This window comes from Gopherus flavomarginatus, unplaced genomic scaffold, assembly GCF_025201925.1.
Source record: "Gopherus flavomarginatus isolate rGopFla2 unplaced genomic scaffold, rGopFla2.mat.asm mat_scaffold_67_arrow_ctg1, whole genome shotgun sequence".
In the NCBI taxonomy this organism is placed as follows: Eukaryota; Metazoa; Chordata; order Testudines; family Testudinidae; genus Gopherus; species Gopherus flavomarginatus.
This window is the reverse complement of record NW_026115140.1, coordinates 631,828-651,255: the sequence shown is the minus strand read 5'-3', so window position 1 is coordinate 651,255 and position 19,428 is coordinate 631,828. Positions and strand designations below refer to the sequence as shown.

Genomic DNA, 19,428 nt, shown 5'->3' with positions numbered 1-19,428 from the left:
ATGTCTGAAATTCAAGATCCGATGGTTTGTTTGAAAATCAGGGCTCTTCGGTCCTATTCCCAACACTGCCTCTGACGGGCTGTGTGACCTAAGACAAGTCAATTCTCCTTTCTCAGCCTGAGCTTCTCCCTCTTTCAAGTAGGGATAATAATGATCCGCTCTTACCTACCTCATGGTGGGTGAAGGATGCGGATCCATTTGGGAGTGTCACTAGAAGTAGTGCATAATATGAAGTTTCCCAGATTATGACATAATAGATTAGCTGAAATCGTCTATTTTATTTGTATTTTTTTATTTTGAAATTGTTAATAGTAGCAACGACTTAGCTCAGATTGAAGCATCTTATCTAATGGTTGAGATGTAAGTGTCTCCTCTTTGTGTGCGAGGAGACAATTTAACACACTCTGACAAAGAGGAGATGCTTTTGTTTTGCAAGAAAATATTTTTGCAAAGATCTTTCATCCCACTTGTTATGATTCTGAGAAACAAACTGGTTTAGTCTAAATGGGATTTTCGGACAGAAACGGTTTGAATGAAATTTTCCCACCATCTCGATTCCTGGGCTCTGGGGTGTTTTTATCTGTTAGAACAGGAGTCAGAACTGGTTGCTTCTCTTTCTGGCTCTGCCATCGCCTTGTTGTGTAGGCCTTGGGTAGGTCACTTCCCTTCTCCCATCTGTCCAATCGGAACAGGAACAGTTCTCGAACTATGGGCAGTTTAGAGCCCAAGTGAGATAAGGGGTATTAAAGCCCTCTGTGAAGGAGAAAGGGGAGTTTCACAGTGTTTAGCACCAAGGAATTCTAAAGTTTGCTAAAATGTCTAGTCTGTGGAAACAAGAAATGGTCGGGGCCAAACTTATTAACCACTGCCTTTTTAAAGCCCATTCAAAGATGTGAGTCCCTATCTTTTAGGTACCTGTGGTTCTTTGCCAGCAGCAGAGAAGAGGTTCCTGCCTCCGTTTTTGTGGCCTTAACAAACCAGGTGTTGTGCCCCAGTTCTCGTCTGAGACCCCTGAAAAAGAACATCTTCCCATCCATGAACAAGACAGGACCTATCTTTCAAAGGGGAACAAAAAGACCTCTGGGACTTACAGACTAGCTAGCCTGACTGCCATAGCTGGAGAGATCCTGCAATACATTCTTAAACACTCAGTTTGTCAGCAGCACCTACAGGATGATTTGGTTCTTCTGACTAGTGAGCGTGGAATTGTCAAGAACAAATCGTTCCAAACCAATCCTCTTTCCTTCTTTGGCAGGGTTCTGGGCCTGGTAGAGGTGAGTAAACAATAGATGGGATCTAGCTTGGTGTTACTAAGGCTTTTGACACAGTCCCATAGGACATTCTCAGAAGCAAACGAGGGAAATGCAGTCCAGCTGCAATCAGTGTAATGTGGGTGCAGAGCTGGTTGAAAGCCAAGACTCCAGGAGCCCTTCTCCATGTTTAGCTGCCCAACGGGGAGGGTGAACCTAGTGGGTCTGGCAGGGATCAGTCCGGTGTCAGGTACTATTCTATATTTTCATGAATGATTTGGAAAATGGAGGGGAGAGCATGCTCCTAAAGTTTACAACTGACACCAAGCACTTTGGAGCACAGGATTGAAATTCAAAACACCCTTAACAAATTGGAGACTTGGTCTTCTTGAGCCAAACTCCATGGTTAGGGCTCTCTCTCTACACTGGGCTGAAGTGAAACCCCAGAGCCAAGCACTCCTCCTGGGCAGTGAGCTCCGACCTTGAATGGTCAGATGCTGCTTAGCACTGTCAGAGCAGCTTTTGCTGGGGGATTCTCCCAGCACTTTCCAATAGCGGGAAGGTATGAAATCCCCATTTGACTGCTGGGGACAGAGCCCGAGAGTGGGGAGCAACTTGCCCAAAGTCCCCAGGAAAAGGAAAACAACCAGCAGAGGAACCAATAGGAAACCCAGCAATGGAACTCAGGAGTCCTGGGGGTGTGCTGTGGTGACCAGATGTCCCAATTTTATAGGGACAGTCCGAATTTTGGGGTCTTATCTAGGATCCTATTACCCCCCACGCCGTCCCGATTTTTCACACTTGCTGTCTGGTCACCCTAGGGTGTGCACATGTGTGGGTCCCAGCTGCTCCCTGCCCCCCTCATTGAAGCAGATGTTCAGGGTTACTGCCCTGGGAAGTGCAGGGCACCAGTGGATGTGGGGTTGGCTGGAGGTAGGGTCTGGCTTCAGGCAGGGCAAGGGCTGCGTGGCTGGCTGGCTTCAGGCAGGGGGGTGCATCAGGGGTTGGCTGGAGACAGGGCAGGGAGGATGCGGCTGGTGAAGGCAAAGCAGAAGGTGCAGGGCTGGCTGGAGACAGAGGCTGACTGCCGGCAGGGCAGGGCAGGGGGTGCAGGGCTGGCTGCAGGCAGGGCGTGGGGCAGGGCCGTTGCAAGGAAGTTTCATGCCCTAGGCGAAACTTCCACCTTGCACCCTCCCCCCCCGCACCCCTGCCCTGAGGCGCCCCACCCGTGGCAGCTCCCCCCTCCACCCTGAGGCTCCCCTCTTGTGGCAACTCTCCTGCTCTGCCCTGCGGCACCCCCCTCGCCCGAGCTCACCCCTGCTCCGAGCACGAGCACCCCGAGCATGCCGTGGCCGCTTCACTTCTCCCACCTCCAAGGCTTGCGGCGCCTAAGCCTGCCAGGCAGTCAGGCACCCTCCTCTGAGCCACAGCAGCCCTGACAGTTGACAATAGAGGCACCTTAACCCCTGAGTTCCTTCAATGTGTCCCCCTCGGGGGTCCAGCTCCGATCACCAGATACTCGGGGTATGTCTATACCACCTGCCGAATCGGTGGGCAGCGATCGATCCAGCAGCGGTTGATATATCGCGTCTAGTGTAGATGCAATACATTGAGTGCTCTCCCCTCGCCTGCTGTACTCCAGCTCGGTGAGAGGCGCAGGCAGAGTCTACGGGGAGCTGCAGCAGTCAACTCACCGAGACTGTGACATTATAATTGTTAGGCCTGAATAAAGATATAGCAGACAAAACCAGGTATGCCAACCTGACCAAAGTCAGGCTAACAGAGGTTTGTGGGTAATCCCTGAGTGGAAAACACTGAGAAGAGGCAGCATGTCTCACAAGCGCTGGGAAAAAGTGAGATAAGAGAGAAGCTGCATTCCTGGCATAGTACCAGATGTGCTGTGTTCGGGCAGCTCCTTCGAAGAACTGATAAGAGTCCTAGTTTCCCAGCCTCCTTGTTTTCGCTCCCTGGTTTTGTTCTTTGTTTGTTTTTAACTCCCCTACATTTCTAACTTTAGGCATGCATGTATACTAAAGGTGTCTAGTTTCTAGTAGTTAGAAGAAGGGGGTGGGTTGCTCCAGTGAATAATTTATGACGCGACGGAACTGTCTATATAGGCTTATACTAAGATGTAAAGAGCAGGCTGGTTCTCTCTGGAGACGAGCTGCTCTCTATTGATGCGTGCACTTGTCAATAAAGAGCTTTTGATCGGACCTTGCTGGTGTTGCCTGTCTCTCTCGCGGTCAGACAACGAACTTTGCCGTCTGGGTTAGAGTCCCTGACATCTTTGGCGACTCCGCCGGGACCCGTCTGACTCTCCGGCGGGGGATCGGACCCTGAGGCAACGCAGCGCGCATCCTCCAGTTTAGAGGAGCCTTGCCTGGTGATCTGATCTCTGCGTTGGCTATAAGGCGTGTTCTGTGAACCAGCTGAAACTCTTGGAAATCCAGCAACGTCCACCTACCCATTGAGTAGGGTCCAGGTTGTCAGGGTTAGAGTCCCTGACTACTTAGGTCTGGGTTAGAGTCCCAGTCCAGGTCTGGGTTAGAGTCCCAGTCCAGGTTTGCACAGGATCCAAGTTGTCTGGGTTAGAGTCCCAGCCTGGGTTTGAGTCTCAGTCCAGGTGTTCAAGTCCCTGGAGAGGTAAGCGAGAGCTCGACGTGGGGAGGTGGGGGTTAGAGTCCCTTCATGAAGAGGGGTTAGAGTCCCTTCATTAAAATGAGACAAGTTGGCAGTAAGTGCCCGGGGGATGCCCCGTTGTCTCTGATACTTAGAGATTGGAAAGAGATTTCTGAGACAGCTGATCTAGTTAAATTTAAGATGAGAAATCTGTGTTGGATCCAATGGCCATCATTTACCTTTCATTTGTCCCCAACTAGAGACTGGCCGGTGGGTGAAACCTTTTCCACAGATAGGAGGAACTCCTTAAGGGATATTTTGGTTGATCTTAGGCCGAGACAAATGGATTACTTGTTTGTATGGTATAATTATAAACCCATGGAGGGATGGGTAGCTTTTGAAGCTGTTTGTATGGAGAGCTCTTGTAAAAAAATCACCCACCATATGCACCAGAGCCGCACCGGGAGGAGGACAATTTTGTTCCTGTTCTTCCCCGTCTGATGGAGTGCAAGGATTCAAAAGGAGGTTAGGGACAGTTCAGGGACAGAGGAGAATCAAGGGGGAGCTCAGAGTGATGTTCCCTCATCTTCAGAGGAATCAGGCAGCCTCACCCCCTCTGTGCAGCCTCCAGCCAGCCTTTTGCAAACTTGGTCAGGGACTGCTTTTCAAACACCCCCAATATTACAGCAGCCCTTGTCCTTGCCCTTGTGGACCCCCACTAGGTTACTTAACTCCATGAGAGAGAATGTTTCTGAGACACCTCTGATATTACAAGCCTCATTGAGAACTTATCTGGTTCTACTGGTTGCTGGGGAACATGAGATGGTTTTACCCATACCCTGTTTGCAACTTCAAATTTGTTTCACTGGCAGTGCACTATGCCTCACTTATGAGACAATCCTGAGGCAGTGGAAAGAATGTTCTGCACAATCTTTTTCACTCATGTGCCCACTTGGGCAAATGTAAATCAGTTATTAGATACTCTCATGACAGAAGATGAAAGACAAAAAGTAAAAGAAAAATCTGCAGCTCATTTGAATGCACCTTGGCTAATTACTGACCCTAACTGGAATCCCAATAATCCAGCTCAAAAGACAAAGTTGGATGGATTTTTAAAAGCTGTTTTGAATGGTATTAGAGATGCAGAGGAGGCTACTCCAAATTGGAGCAAGGTGACTGCTTGTGTTCAGCATCCAGATAAGCACCTCTCTGACTTTTGTGCTCGACTGATTTGTGAAGTTAAAAAGCATGGGAATTTAAATCCTGAAACTGATCATGGAAAGGAGATGGTTAAAATGGTTTTCATGTCACAATGTGCAAAGGATATTGCAAAAGATTTAGAAAGCATCCAGATGGTACGCAAGGGAAAAGTTTGTCTGAAGTAGTTAGCATTGCTACTAGAATGTTTAATGGGAAAGAGAAAAAGAAAGAAAAAGACATAAGGAACGGGTTAATTTAAAAATCATCTTGGCCCCGGGATGGAAGGAGGGGGGTGCTCTGCGTTCAGGGTCAGGAATCGGCGCGGACTGTGCTTGGTGCAGGGAGGGGCTGCTTTCGGCCCCAGCTGGCTGTGAAGGAAAAAATATAGACAGAGGCGAAGCAAAGGAAATACAAGTTACAGAACTGAAATTACATTTGCAAAGCTTAACTGTCCAGTAAGATCCAACAGTGTGCCTTTGTGACCCTGGAGTCGGTGTGGCTTGGTGACACCAAAGAAGCCACAGGCAGCCGACCTGGACTGGAATCTCTGAAAGAGACGCCGCAGGAGATTCCAGGGTGTAAAAGAAAAGCCCTCCGAAGAGCAGAAGCATGTTGGAAATTCTGGACAAGCTGTATACAGGATAATCTCCCTTCCACCTCTCCCCCTCCTCTGAACATTATACACAGAAGTGGCCAGTCTGGACGTACGTGTGTAAGTATGAAAGGAGCTTCGGGCTTGGGGCATTAATATTTTCCTGAGTGATGTGGGAGCGTTCCCAACACTCTCCGTTGTTGTTTTATTATTTTATTAATGAAGCTTTAAAATTCAGTTATATGGTGTGTTTTCTTTATCTTCCCCCAACGATCCTGTAGTGTCAGCCTGATCATCTGACATGAGGGATAGATTGGTAACAGAAATTTGTCACAGTTTGGTGAGCAATTAAGAAGGGGGGAGCCCTGCAGAATTTGCACCATCTATTTGTTTTACCCTTGTTATTTTGTGTTTGCTTTGCTTGGTACTGTTGGTGTTATATGCTGAGAACTGCATGAGTAAAAGTGAGTCCTAATAGGATAAGGAAACACTATCTGGTTCTGGTTCTGTTCTATTTAACCCGTTACTGTTGTTGTTTTTTTTCTCTGTTCATTTGGGTGTTAGGAGTGTGGGTGGAACTGAACCTCTTGTTCGTAATTCCTCGGAGTGGAAGCCATGTGTGCGAGACAGCTCTGAGGTTAAATTGAGATCCTTCTGTCCTGTCCCCTGTAGCGGTCAGTGTATAGAAGTGGGAAAGTCTGGCTTAGACTGTAATTCCCTCTGCTCTCTGTGTAATTCTCTTTTCTGTTTAAGTGTCAAACAGATGAATGAGTCTCTGGGTAAACCCTCTAAGAGTAGTCCTTCAAATTATATGTTAAGTAAATGGCCTTTGCCCAATGGGCCATGTGTCTTCGTCTAGGTGGCAAGCCTCATGAAGGAGGACTCGGGTAGTCTTGTGAGTAAGAATGTTTAAGGGAAGAGACCAGGAGGGGTGGGGGGCTAGTTGAGAAGCCCACCCTCCTAGCTAAACTGGTAGTGGAAGTAGTTGGTGCCTATGGAAGGGACGGTTCAGTGAGAAAAGCAGGATCGGGCCCAGGCGGGCAGGCAACAGACAGAGAGATTGGAAAACAGGTTAGAAAACTTTAAGGGTGTAGTGGAAGGAAGGAGTAAGTAAGTGTAAGCATGGGGATTTCAAATACCCAGAGCTTACTTGGAATTGTGATTTGAGTTGATAAAAGTGGCTGTTGGGAGACAAGCAAGTGATTTAAGGGAGAGTGAGAAGTTAACTCTGTAGTTGCTGGAGGAAACAGCAGTTGAACTTTGTAAAAATGCTAAAGAGGAAAGTTCTTGGTGTCTTTGAAATGTTTGTAAATAAATTGAGGCAAAGAAATTGTTAATTGCAATCATTTAGAATTTAGTTAAATTAGCTGAAGAATGTATATAGTGCTATGTAATTGAAATTTTATTAGGCTGTAAGGGCACTATAAGTAGTGATGTTTTCTTTCAGTGTTTGAAAGCAAGAGTTAAAAGTAAAAAGCAAGCCAGAAAGCATCTGTATTCATGCAAATTATCTAACTGATAAGGTAGGAGCCACTGAAACCTGGGCTGCCTATGAAACACATAAAATATGGGATAATTCCTCTGTTTTTCCTGAAATCAAGAAGGGTATTTGTCTATTTTAAGCAATGATTGTGTGCCCAGAAGGGGTAGACCTCTGTTTTTTTGTCTTTCAGATAATCAGAGAAAACTGATGCCAGCTAAACAGCATTCAACGTACCATGCATTTACTGGCACAATAGAAATTATGTTTTGTGTTCTATGTTCTGTCTTGTGGTGTTTGTCTTGTGGCCGGAATTTTTGTGTTTAATATTTTTATAAAATAATCTAGTTTAAAAGCAAACAAAAAGGTTAAATTAAAATGCAGATACTTGTTTTGTTCAACTTGGAATACAAAGTGTTTAGATAAATCAGGAGAATGTGATATACTAAAGTCTAATGCATTTCCTTAAGTAAGGAAAAGAAACTTTATTGGTCAAATTGTTAATTGCAAAAATTGTTGTTAAAATTTGCATACCAACAGTCTTTGAAAGCAAGGACATGAAAAGTTAACCCACTCCCCATATTGTACATGGGATCTTTCTGGCTACCTCAGATTTCTAGCCAGAGGGCTGGGGATGGTGGAAGGCTATTGGACTAGAGGTTGTATTGAGTGAACTCCTCAAAGTGGGTGTGCTTGTCCTGGCTTGTTGCTCGAAAGCTCTGTAATAAGGTTATTTTAGTAAAAGGGTGTGTGTGGCATATATTAAATAATAAGACTAATGTACTGTATAATGACAATGTGTAGGTGTTCATTGTTGGGAAAAAGGTGTATAAGTAAAAAGTGAAAGTTTCCTTTGCAGGTTAAAAGAAGCCAAGAAAGGAAGAAGCACAAAGAACAGAATGAATTAACTGAAAAAATAAAATAAAATAAAATAGCAAGTTCAGGCTATAGATAAGACACTGACTCCATTCAAGGACACTGCTCACAGTTAAGACTTGGTTAACAACCAGGAAAAGGAGGGCTTGAATTTGCCCATGCAGCTATGAGATCTGAAAAACACTGCCAGGCACTAATGAAATGTGTTAAGTTTTTTTTCTCACAGGTAAGGAAGCGCTACCCAAAGACCCTACCAGCCCTGCCACTCCTTGGAACCAGGAGACGGGATTGATGTAAAGGTCCACCAACGAAAGACTGCCTTGGCTCCATGCTGGAAAGGCCCTTAAGTCCTGATGACTACCAACACCGCTGTGAAGTACCAAAGACTGACTGCTTGGACCCAAGATTCTCACTGCAAAAAGACCCCTCCACATTGGGAGAATTCTCCTACTGATGATTAGCCTATTTTACCTTCTAGCTCCACTGTGCCTTCTGGACAGTAGGGAAAAAGTACAAGGTGAAGTGCTAGTAGCCTCTCCCTTATCCACTGACAGATCTACTGTGCCTTTGAATTTTTCTAGAAAAAGCAAAACCATTACAGGGTGATGTGCTAGTAACCTCTCCCCTATACGATGCTGCACCAAGACTGTTTTGGGAAAGAAGAAGGAACACTCACTCCACTGAAATTGCTAAAGTCCAGGAATTCCTGACTAGAAAGGACATTAAGAACTGACCCCGGTGAAGAAACAAAGAATTGTACACTGGCAGAAAAAATTTGAGGGACCCATGCTTGGGAATGTGGTATTGATTGGATTTTGGGGTTTATTCTACAGGCTGTGCCCTGTGTTGTGGATAAATTCTTCAGCATGTATTGCTCTCTCTAATTGGATTTTAAATAACAAGTACCCGAAGAGTTTGTTCTGCCACTGGAAATTTTACCTGTATTGAAACCATTCCAGTGACTAATAATGTAACCCCCTCCTATGCTATTAATGTCAATGCCTTTTAAAAGTACCTGAAAATAGTTAAATAACAAATGTAATATAGTACTACACCAAGGAAAGATGGTATTAAATATCACTGAGGCTGGGAAGGCATTGCAGTGGGATCTAGTATGTTTGGAGATTCAGAATTTCCTGAATGACCAGCTGATGGCCATTTGGAGTGATCTTGAGTACCAGACTTGGCCCACTGCCCTTACAGACACATCAGGAGTACCATCTGATCTGTGGTCATGGAGATATACTAAAGACTTTCTGGGTGAAAGTGTAAACATTTACAGTGCTCCTTCCAAGCATTTGGACTGGGGGGTGTGGGCTTCCACATACCGAATCCTGACGGGTCCATGGGGAGGATGCACATGGGACTAGATTATTCACCAAAACATCTGGGAAATTAGACCACTTGGTATACCTAACTGATTTATAGTCAGTGCCCCCAATCCCTTAGTTGTCAGACAAACAGGATTCCACTCTTTTGTCCGTGCACTCATTCCTGGATTGTCGGTGGCTAAGCTCAAGAGAGCAGTTGTAAATATTTCTGCAGAGCTTGAAAAAACCAGCTAATTCATTAATAGACGCTTTCCAAAAGTTGCAACGAAAGACTGATGAAGTAGCAGAAGTAACTTTGCACAATAGACGTGTGCTAAATGCCATGAATGCTGAATTAGAGAGGGGCTTGTGCTCGCATTGGGGAAAAATGTTGCTTTGCTGTTAATCACTCTGGCTTAATTGACAAAGATTTACAAGCTATTAAGAATGTTGCTGTTGTTTTCCATGCTATATCTCTTGATCACACGTTTAGTTTTAAGGACCTCCACTCAGACCTTGGGTCATGGTTTACTAGCCTCCCCCGTACAATTGTTAAATGGATATGTGTCCCAAGAGTCCCATTATGGTCCTCTAGGGACAAAGGGGGGATTGTTAGGCCTGAATAAAGATATAGCAGACAAAACCAGTTATGCCAACCTGACCAAAGTCAGGCTAACAGAGGTTTGTGGGTAATCCCTGAGTGGAAAAGACTGAGAAGCAGCAGCATGTCTCACAAGCGCTGGGAAAAAGTGAGATAAGAGAGAAGCTGCATTCCTGGCATAGTACCAGATGTGCTGTGTTCGGGCAGCTCCTTCGAAGAACTGATAAGAGTCCTAGTTTCCCAGCCTCCTTGTTTTCGCTCCCTGGTTTTGTTCTTTGTTTGTTTTTAACTCCCCTACGTTTCTAACTTTAGGCATGCATGTATACTAAAGGTGTCTAGTTTCTAGTTGTTAGAAGAAGGGGGTGGGTTGCTCCAGTGAATAATTTATGATGCGACGGAACTGTCTATATAGGCTTATACTAAGATGTAAAGAGCAGGCTGGTTCTCTCTGGAGACGAGCTGCTCTCTATTGATGCGTGCACTTGTCAATAAAGAGCTTTTGATCGGACCTTGCTGGTGTTGCCTGTCTCTCTCGCGGTCAGACAACGAACTTTGCCGTCTGGGTTAGAGTCCCTGACATAAGTATAATCTAATATCTCATTGAAAGGTGACAGGGCCAGAAAGAGTTAATTAACTCACCTCACCGACTGACCTGACCCGTGGGTGAACCTTAAAAACTGGTTAACAAGATATGTAAATGAACAGAGCTTTGAAATGCAAGTCTGCAGTGTTAGAGGTAGAAGGGGAGGTGTTTGCTCAGGTCTTGTGATGTCAGCAAACAAGTCTTGTCTATTGCTCTAGTTTTAATTCAAAGAGCAAAAAAAGAATATTAACATTTATGATGATACTTGAGTGAAATAGTATTATTGTCTGTGTCTCTTTGAAGGTTGTGGTAATCTGTATCTGAACTGTTTGATGGATGTACTAATTGCCAGGATGTTTGGAAGAAGAGTTAAGCCTATTGTTTTCTCAGGCTGAAAGGCTGCTGGAAATGTTTAAGAACCTGGGACACGATCCTTCTTCATCTCAGATCTGCTTTGGGTTTCAAGAGGGGGAAACCTTAAGCCACAAGGACTGAGATCCCCAGTCATTGACTGGAGCCACCCTGAATATGGACATTGGATTATAACCTATGGACTATTTCTAAAAGGACTTTTGGCAACTACAAGCTCATCTCTACTTTGTATCTGAACCTCAAAAATTGAATTCAAGTCTATATGTCTATTAATCTTTTAACCAACACTCACTCTCTCTCTTTTCTTTTCTAATAAATTTTAGCTTAGTTAATAAGAATTGGCGATAGCATGTATTTTAGGTAAAATCTAAGTTATAATTGAACCTGGTTATGTGGCTGATCCTTTGGGATCGGAAGAATCTTTTCTTTTATATGATGAAGTAAGATTTTCAGGAATCATCATCATATCTAACAGGTGTGTCTGGACGGAGGCCTGAGGCTGGGTACTTTAAGGGAACTGCGTGGTTTAAACTTCTAAGTAACCAGTGAGGTACTACAGAAGCTGTTTTGTGCTGGCTTGGTAAATCTAAGTATTGAAATAACCAGCAGCGTTTGGGATTTGTCTGCCCTGTTTTGTTTGCAATTCACTCTGATTGAGTGAGCTGAGCTGGCTCCCACGGGCAGCACCGTCACACCTACAGCCAGGCTGCAGAGGTCCGGGGGATCTTAGGGGCCTTGGGGTGCACAGATACCTATGTCCAGGCCATAGCGGTCCTTGGGGGGCTTAGAGAGTTTGGGGGGGACACAGATACCAATCTCCATGCTCTAGGGGTCCCATGGGGGCTTAGAGGGTTCTTGGGGGGCACATATTCCTACATCCAGGCTGTAGGGTTACCAGGGGGGCTTAGGAGGTTAGTGGGGGGCAAAGATACCTACGTCCAGGCTGGAGGCATCCTGGGAGTCTTAGGGGATTTTTGGGGGCCAAAGACACCTATGATGTCCAGGCTGTAGGGGTACCAGTGGGTTTTAGGGGTTCGAGTGGGCACAGATACGTATGTCCAGGCTGTATCGTTCCCAGGGGGGGTTAGAGGTTTCGTGAGGGGCACAGATATCTACGTCCAGATTGCAGATGTCCCGGGAGGGGGGGGTTAGGGGGGTTGTGGGAGTGCAAATACCTATGTCCAGGCTGTAGGGGTTCCTGGGGGCTTGGAGGGTTTCTGAGGGGCACATATACCTACGTGCACACTGGAGTGTAGCAAGGGGCTTATGGAGTCTATATGGGGTACAGATACCAATGTTCTGGCTGTATAGGTCCCTCGGGGGCTTAGGGGGTTTGTGGGGGGCACAGATACCTAAGTTCAGGCTGGAGGGGTCTCGGAGGGGCTTAGGGTCTGTCACGGAGTGTGGGGGAGTCCGGTCCTGCACCCCTCTTCCTGGGACTCACAGTGACTCTCAGCCAGCCAGTAAAACAGAAGGTTTATTGGACAACAGGAGCGAAGGATACAGCAGAGCTTGGAGGCACAAGCAGGACCCCACAATCAAGTCCTTCTAGGGGTTCAGGAAACTTAGTTCCCAGTTTGGGAATCCCTGAATTCCAACCACCCAGACCAAAACCGAAACTGAACTAACCCAACTCCCTCCAGCTGGCCATTTCCTGTGTCCAGCTTCCCGGGCAAAGGTGCTGACCCCTCCCCCCGCCTAGCTCAGGTTACAGGCTGAGCACGTGTCCCGTCCTAAAGTCACCCCCCTCTCTCCCATCCCCCACACAGACAGTCCCTACTCCATCACAGTAATGCCCAGAGCATTTCCTCCATGGAGCAACAGTGACACCATGTGGCCACGCACTGTAACGCACAGAACATTTCCCATATGGAACAACTGTGACACCGTGTGGCCACACAGGGTAATGCACAGAGCATTTCCCACATGGAGCAACATTGACGCCTTGTGACTACACCAGCTAATGGACAGAGCATTTCCTGCATGGAGAAACAGTGACACCATGTGGTACGCAGAGTAATGCACAGAGCATTTCTCTCATAGAGGAACAGTGACAACATGTGGCCATGCAGGGTAATGCACAGAGCATCACGCCTATGTAGAGGCTGTAGAGATCCCTGGGGGGCTTAGGGGTCGTGGGGGGCACAGATAGCTACGTCCAGGCTGGAGACATTCTGGTGGGCATTAGGGGCTTCATGAGGGGCACAAATATCTACGTCAGGGCTGGAGAGGTCCCTGGATGGCTTAGGGGGTTGTGGTGAGCATAGATACATACGTCCATGCTGTAGTGGTCCCTGGGGGTTTAAGGAGTTGGTAAGGGTCACAGAAACCTACGTATGGTCTGGAGGGGTCCCTGGTGGACTTAAGGGTTTGTGGTTGCGCAGATACCTACGTACCGGTTGGAGGGGGCCCTGGGGAGCTTAGGGGGTTTGTGTGGCGTACACATAGCTATAACCAGGCTGGTGGGGGCCCTATGGGTCTTAGAATGCTGGTGGGGGGCAGAGATACCTATGTAGGTACTGGAGAAGTCCTGGGGAGGGCTTTGGGGGTTCCTGGAAGTCACAAATATCTACGTCCAGGCTGGAGGAGTTCTGGGGGTATGAGGGAGTTGTGCGGGGGCACAGATACCTATATCGAGGCTGTAGGGGTCCTGGGGTTGCTTTGGGGAATTTTGGGGTACAGATACCTACTTCCATGCTGTAGGGGTCGCTGGGAGGATCAGTGGGTTCGTGAGGGTGCACAGATATCTACGTCCGGTCTATAGGGATCCTGGGGGGGGGGGGGTTAGGGGTTTGTAAGGGGCACAGATACATTAATCCAGGCAAGAGGGGTCCTAGGGACCTTAGGGGGTTCATGCTAGGCACAGATACCTGCGTCTAGGCTGGAGGGGTTTTGGGGGTCTTAGGAGGGTTGTGTGGGCACAGATACCTATGTCGATGCTGGAGGGGTCCTGTCATGTCTTAGCGGATTCGTGGGGTCAGAGATACCTACATCTAGGCTGGAGGGGTTCCGGGGGGATTAGGTGTGTTTGGGGGGGGGAACAGATACCTACATCCTGATGGTAGGTGGCCCTGGGTAGCTTAGGCGGTTTTTCTCGGTCACAGATACAAACATCCATGCTGTAGGGGTCCCGAGGGACTTTGTGGGGCTCTAGGGGTCACAGATACCTACCTACAGTCTGGAAGGTTCCTGTGGGTATTAAAGGGTGTGTGAGGCATACAGATGCCTACATCTGGGCTTGTGGGTTCCCTGGGGGGCTTAGAGGTTTGTGGAGAGCACAGACACCATTATCCAGGCTAGATGGGTTCTGGTGGGATTAGGGGGTTGTGGGGAGCACAGATACCTTTGTAAGCAGAAGCAGGATGAACTCTACCCTCACATCTGGTGGTGAATTATGGCAAGTGTGGAAAAGGATTTCAGGGTCTGATCATGTTTGCATAGACACACTCACCGTGCGTGACACGGCCACGGTAGCCTGGGATGGTTACTTTGGCAGCTATGGTATCCCCAGTTTATTTGTTGTTGGGGTGTGAGATGTGGAGTGTTGTCACCCTGATTGTGTGGATGAGGAACTGTGAAACAGCTTTGAGACAGGGATTCTCACCATCAGTTGAGTGGCACTCACTAGACAAGGGAGTGGGCTCCTTGGGTGAGCTAGAGTCACCAATTGCACTTTTTTTCTTTTAACAGTTGAATAGCAGTATTGATTTTTTATTCTCTTAAAAGTTGAATTTCTAGCTTCTTGAGCTAAAATAACTGAAAAGATGTGTTAGCTTGTGCGGGACTCTGAAACTGTATTGCAGAACACAGTAGTTGGCAGACAGGAGCAGTTTGTGGGAGCGTCTCACGGAGTGAGGTGAATCTGGCAGTTTTGGGGAATAGCTGGAGCAGAACACAGGTCGGCTGGCAGAGCAGCTGGTGGACCGAGCTGAGCAGTTTGTGGGGAAGGCAAAAGCAGAATCCCATGGAGAGGCAGAGCAGTCAGCAGTGGACCACATAATGTGCCCCTTTCTACTCAGGCTGGCAGTGGGAAAAACCCTGCAGATAGACTCTTGAAGTCTGGGGTTGCGCAACTGTGGGTGATTTTGGGGTTGCTGGACTCTTGAAACGTTGGAGATATTGGACTTTGGAGCCTTGGGGTGATTTGGGGATTGCTGGACTCATGAGCCCAGGGAAAAGGACACGGCCTAGTTGAGGTGTTTTCCCAATTTAATGCTATGTTGTTTATCTCACGTTATTAAACATTTTCTGCTACACCCAGACTCTGTGCTTGCGAGAGGGGAAGTATTGCCTCTTTGAGGCACCTAGGAGTGCGTATGTAAAATTTTCCCATGTCACTGGGTGGGGGCTCGAGCTGGTTTGCATTACATTGTAGGCAAGGGACCCCTATGTATTGAACCCAGTCCTTGCTGCTATCAGTTCAGCCTGGCAGAAGGGTTCCACCTACGTCCATGATCAAGGGGTCCCTGGGGGGCTTAGGGAGTTCGTGGGGTCACAGATATCTAGGTCCAGACTGTAGGGGGTCGGGGGGGGGGGCTCAGGAGTTTGGTGGGGGGCACAGATACCTACGTCCAGGCTGCAGGGGTCCCAGAGGGACTTAGGGGGTGTCACGTAGTGTGGTGGAATCTGGCCCTGCACCCCTCTTCCTGGGACACAGAGTGACTCAGCCAGCCAGTAAAACAGAAGGTTTTTTTGGCCAACAGGAATGAAGGATACAGCAGGGCTTTTGGGCACAACCAGGACCCCTCAATCGAGTCCTTCTGGGGGTTCAGGAAGCTTAGTTCCCAGTTTGGGATTCCCTGAATTCCAACAACCCAGCTCCAAACCAAAACTGAACTAACTCCCTCCAGCCAGCCCCTTCCTTTATTCAGCTTCCTGGGCAAAGGTGCTGACCCCCTCCCCGCTGCCTAACTTAAGTTACAGGCTTAGGTCCTGTCCCTCACCTAAAGTCACCCGCTGCTCTCCCATCCCCCACACAGACAGTCCCCACTCCATCACAGTAATGCCCAGAGCATTTCGCGCATGGAGCAACAGTAACACTGTGTGGTCATGCAGGGTAATGCCCAGAGCATTTCCCCCGTGGAGCAACAGTGACACCATGTGGCCACACAGGGTAATGCACAGAGCATTTCCCGCATGAAGCAACAGTGACACCGTGTGGCCATACAGGGTAATGCACAGAGCATTTCCTGCATGGAGCAAGAGTGACACCGTGTGGCCACACAGGGTAATGCACAGAGCATTTCCACGCATGGAGCAACAGTGGCACCGTGTGGCCACGCAGGGTAATGCACAGAGCATTTCCCCACATGGAGCAACAGTGACACCATGTGGCCACACAGGGTAATGCACATAGCATTTCCTGCATGGAGCAACAGTGACACTGTATGGTCACACAGGGTAATCCACAGAGCATTTCCTACATGGAGCAACAGTGACACCATGTGGCCACACAGGGTAATGCACAGAGCATCGCACCTACGTGGAGGCTGTAGAGATCTCTCGAGGGCTTACGGAGGTTCGTAGGGTCACAGATATCTATATCCAGTATGGGCGGGACCCTGTTAGAGTTAGGGGGGTTGTGAGGGGCGTAGGTACTTGCGTCCAGGCTGTAGAGGTCCTGGTGGGGATTAAAGGCTTCCTGGAGGACAGCAATATCTACGTCCAGTCTGAAGGGGTCCCTGGACGCTTAGGGGGTTGTGGTGAGCACAGTGATCCCTGGGGGTATAGGGACTTGGTGAGGGGCACAGATACCTATGTATGTCCTGGAGAGGTCCCTGGGGGGGGGCTTAGTGGTACTGTAGGAGACACAGATACCTACATCCAGGCTATAGGCATTCTGGGGGGGCTAAGGGCTTTGGGGGGGCACAGATACCTACATCCAGGCTGGAGGGCTCCCGGGGGGCTTAGGTGGTTTGTGGGGAGGGGCACAGATATGTACATCCAGGCTGGAGAGGTTCCAGAGAGGATTAGGGGTTTTTGCGGATGGCAGAGATACCTATCTCCATACTCTAGGGGTCCCGGGGGGCTTAGGGTTTTTTGGGAGGCACAGATATCTATGTCCAGGTTGGAGAGGTTCCTGGGGGGTGTAGGGAGTTCCTGGGGGGCACAGATACCTATTTCCATGCTGTAGGGTTCCCTGGGTGGATTAGGGGTTTTCTGGGTGGCAGAGATACCTACGTCTAGGCTGTAGGGGTCCCTGGGAGGCTTAGGGGGTTTGTGGGGGGCAGAGATACCTACTTCCAGGCAATAGGTCTTCCAGGGGGAATTAGTGTGTTGCGGGGGCACAGATACCTAGGTTTAGGCTGGAGGGTTCCCGGGGGGGGGGGCTTACGCCGTTTGTGTTGGGCACAGATATCTGCATTCAGGCTGGAGTGGTCCCTGGAGGGGCTAAAGCGGTTTCTGGTGGGCACAGATAACTACCTCCAGGCTGGAGGGGTTTCTCGGCACTTAGGGGTTGTGGGGGCACAGATACTTCCATCCAGGCTGGAGGGTCCCTGGGGGGCTTAGCGGGTTCATGTGGGGCACAGATACCTAAGTCCAGACTGGATGGGTCCAGGGGGGGCTTATGGGGTTCAGGGAGCACAGATGCTTATCTCTAGGCTATAGGGGTCCCTGGTGGGCTTAGGAGGTTTTGGGGGGCACCAAATACCTAAGTCCATGCTGTAGGCCTCCCTACAGGTGCTTATGGGTTCGTGGGGTTTCATGAGGGGCACAGATACAAACCTCCAGGCTGTAGGAGTCCCAGGGGGGCTGTGGGGGTGCAGATACCTACATCTAGTCTGGATGGGTCCTGGGGGTTATAGGGGGTTTGTGGGGGGCACAGATACCTAGGTACAGGCTGTCGGTGTCCCGAGGAGATTAGGCAGTTCACTGGGGGCTCAGATACATCCAGGCTTGATGTGTCCCGAGGAGCTTAGGGGGTTTGTGGGGTGCTCAGACACCTGTGTCCAGGCTGTAGGGATCCCTGGGAGGTTAGAGGTTCGTGGGTGTCACAGATAGGGACTTCCAGGCTGAAGGGGTCGCTGGGACGTTTAGGGGGTTTGTGGGAGTACAGATACCTACGTCCAGGCTAAAGGGGTAATGGGGGTGCTTAGGGAATCGGGGCGGACACAGATACCTACGTCCAGGGTCTAGGGGTCCCGAGGGGATTGGGGGTTGAGGGGGGAACAGATGCCTACGTCCTAGCTGAAGGGGTCCTGGGTGGTTTAGGAGGTTCGTTGGAGTCACAGATACTTAAGTCCAGGCTGTAGGGGTTCCTGAGGTATTCGGGGATTTCTGGGGGTCACAGATACCTACGTTCAGACTGGAAGGGTTCCAGAGGTCTTAGGAGATTTATAGGGGGACAGATACCAACATCCTGGCTGTAGCGGTTCCCGTGGGGATTAGGTGGTTTATGGGGGGCACAGATTACTCATAGACTCATAGACTCTAGGACTGGAAGGGACCTCGAGAGGTCATCGAGTCCAGTCCCCTGCCCTCATGGCAGGACCAAATACTGTCTAGACCATCCCTAATAGACATTTATCTAACCTACTCTTAAATATCTCCAGAGATGTAGATTCCACAACTTCCCTAGGCAATCTATTCCAGTGTTTAACTACCCTGACAGTTAGGAACTTTTTCCTAATGTCCAACCTAAATCTCCCTTGCTGCAGTTTAAGCCCATTGCTTCTTGTTCTATCATTGGAGGCTAAGGTGAACAAGTTTTCTCCCTCCTCCTGATGACACCTTTTTAGATACCTGAAAACTGCTATCATGTCCCCTCTCAGTCTTCTCTTTTCCAAACTAAACAAACCCAATTCCTTCAGCCTTCCTTCATAGGTCATGTTCTCAAGACCTTTAATCATTCTTGTTGCTCTTCTCTGGACCCTCTCCAATTTCTCCACATCTTTCTTGAAATGTGGTGCCCAGAACTGGACACAATACTTCAGTTGAGGCCTAACCAGCGCAGAGTAAAGCGGAAGAATGACTTCTCGTGTCTTGTTTACAACACACCTGTTAATGCATCCCAGAATCACGTTTGCTTTTTTTGCAACAGTATCACACTGTTGACTCATATTAAGCTTGTGGTCCACTACGACCCCTAGATCTCTTTCTGCCATACTCCTTCCTAGACAGTCTCTTCCCATTCTGTATGTGTGAAACTGATTGTTCCTTCCTAAGTGGAGCACTTTGCATTTATCTTTATTGAAGTTCATCCTGTTTACCTCAGACCATTTCTCCAATTTGTCCAGATCATTTTGAATTTTGACCCTGTCCTCCAAAGCAGTTGCAATCCCTCCCAGTTTGGTATCATCCGCAAACTTAATAAGCGTACTTTCTATGCCAACATCTAAATCGTTGATGAAGATATTGAACAGAACCGGTCCCAAAACAGACCCCTGCGGAACCCCACTTGTTATACCTTTCCAGCAGGATTGGGAGCCATTAACAACTACTCTCTGAGTACGGTTATCCAGCCAGTTATGCACCCACCTTATAGTAGCCCCATCTAAATTGTACTTTCCTAGTTTATCTATAAGAATATCATGCGAGACCGTAT

At 48.2% G+C, this 19,428-nt stretch overlaps 1 long non-coding RNA gene across 1 annotated transcript; it reads left to right on the top strand.

Moving 5' to 3' along the window:
• The first annotated feature begins 2,977 nt into the window (after positions 1-2,977).
• Positions 2,978-10,436, top strand: LOC127042602 (uncharacterized). Its single transcript, XR_007771982.1, has 2 exons — positions 2,978-3,286; positions 10,260-10,436. It is a non-coding gene; the product is annotated as an uncharacterized LOC127042602 (long non-coding RNA).
• Positions 10,437-19,428: the final 8,992 nt, after the last annotated feature.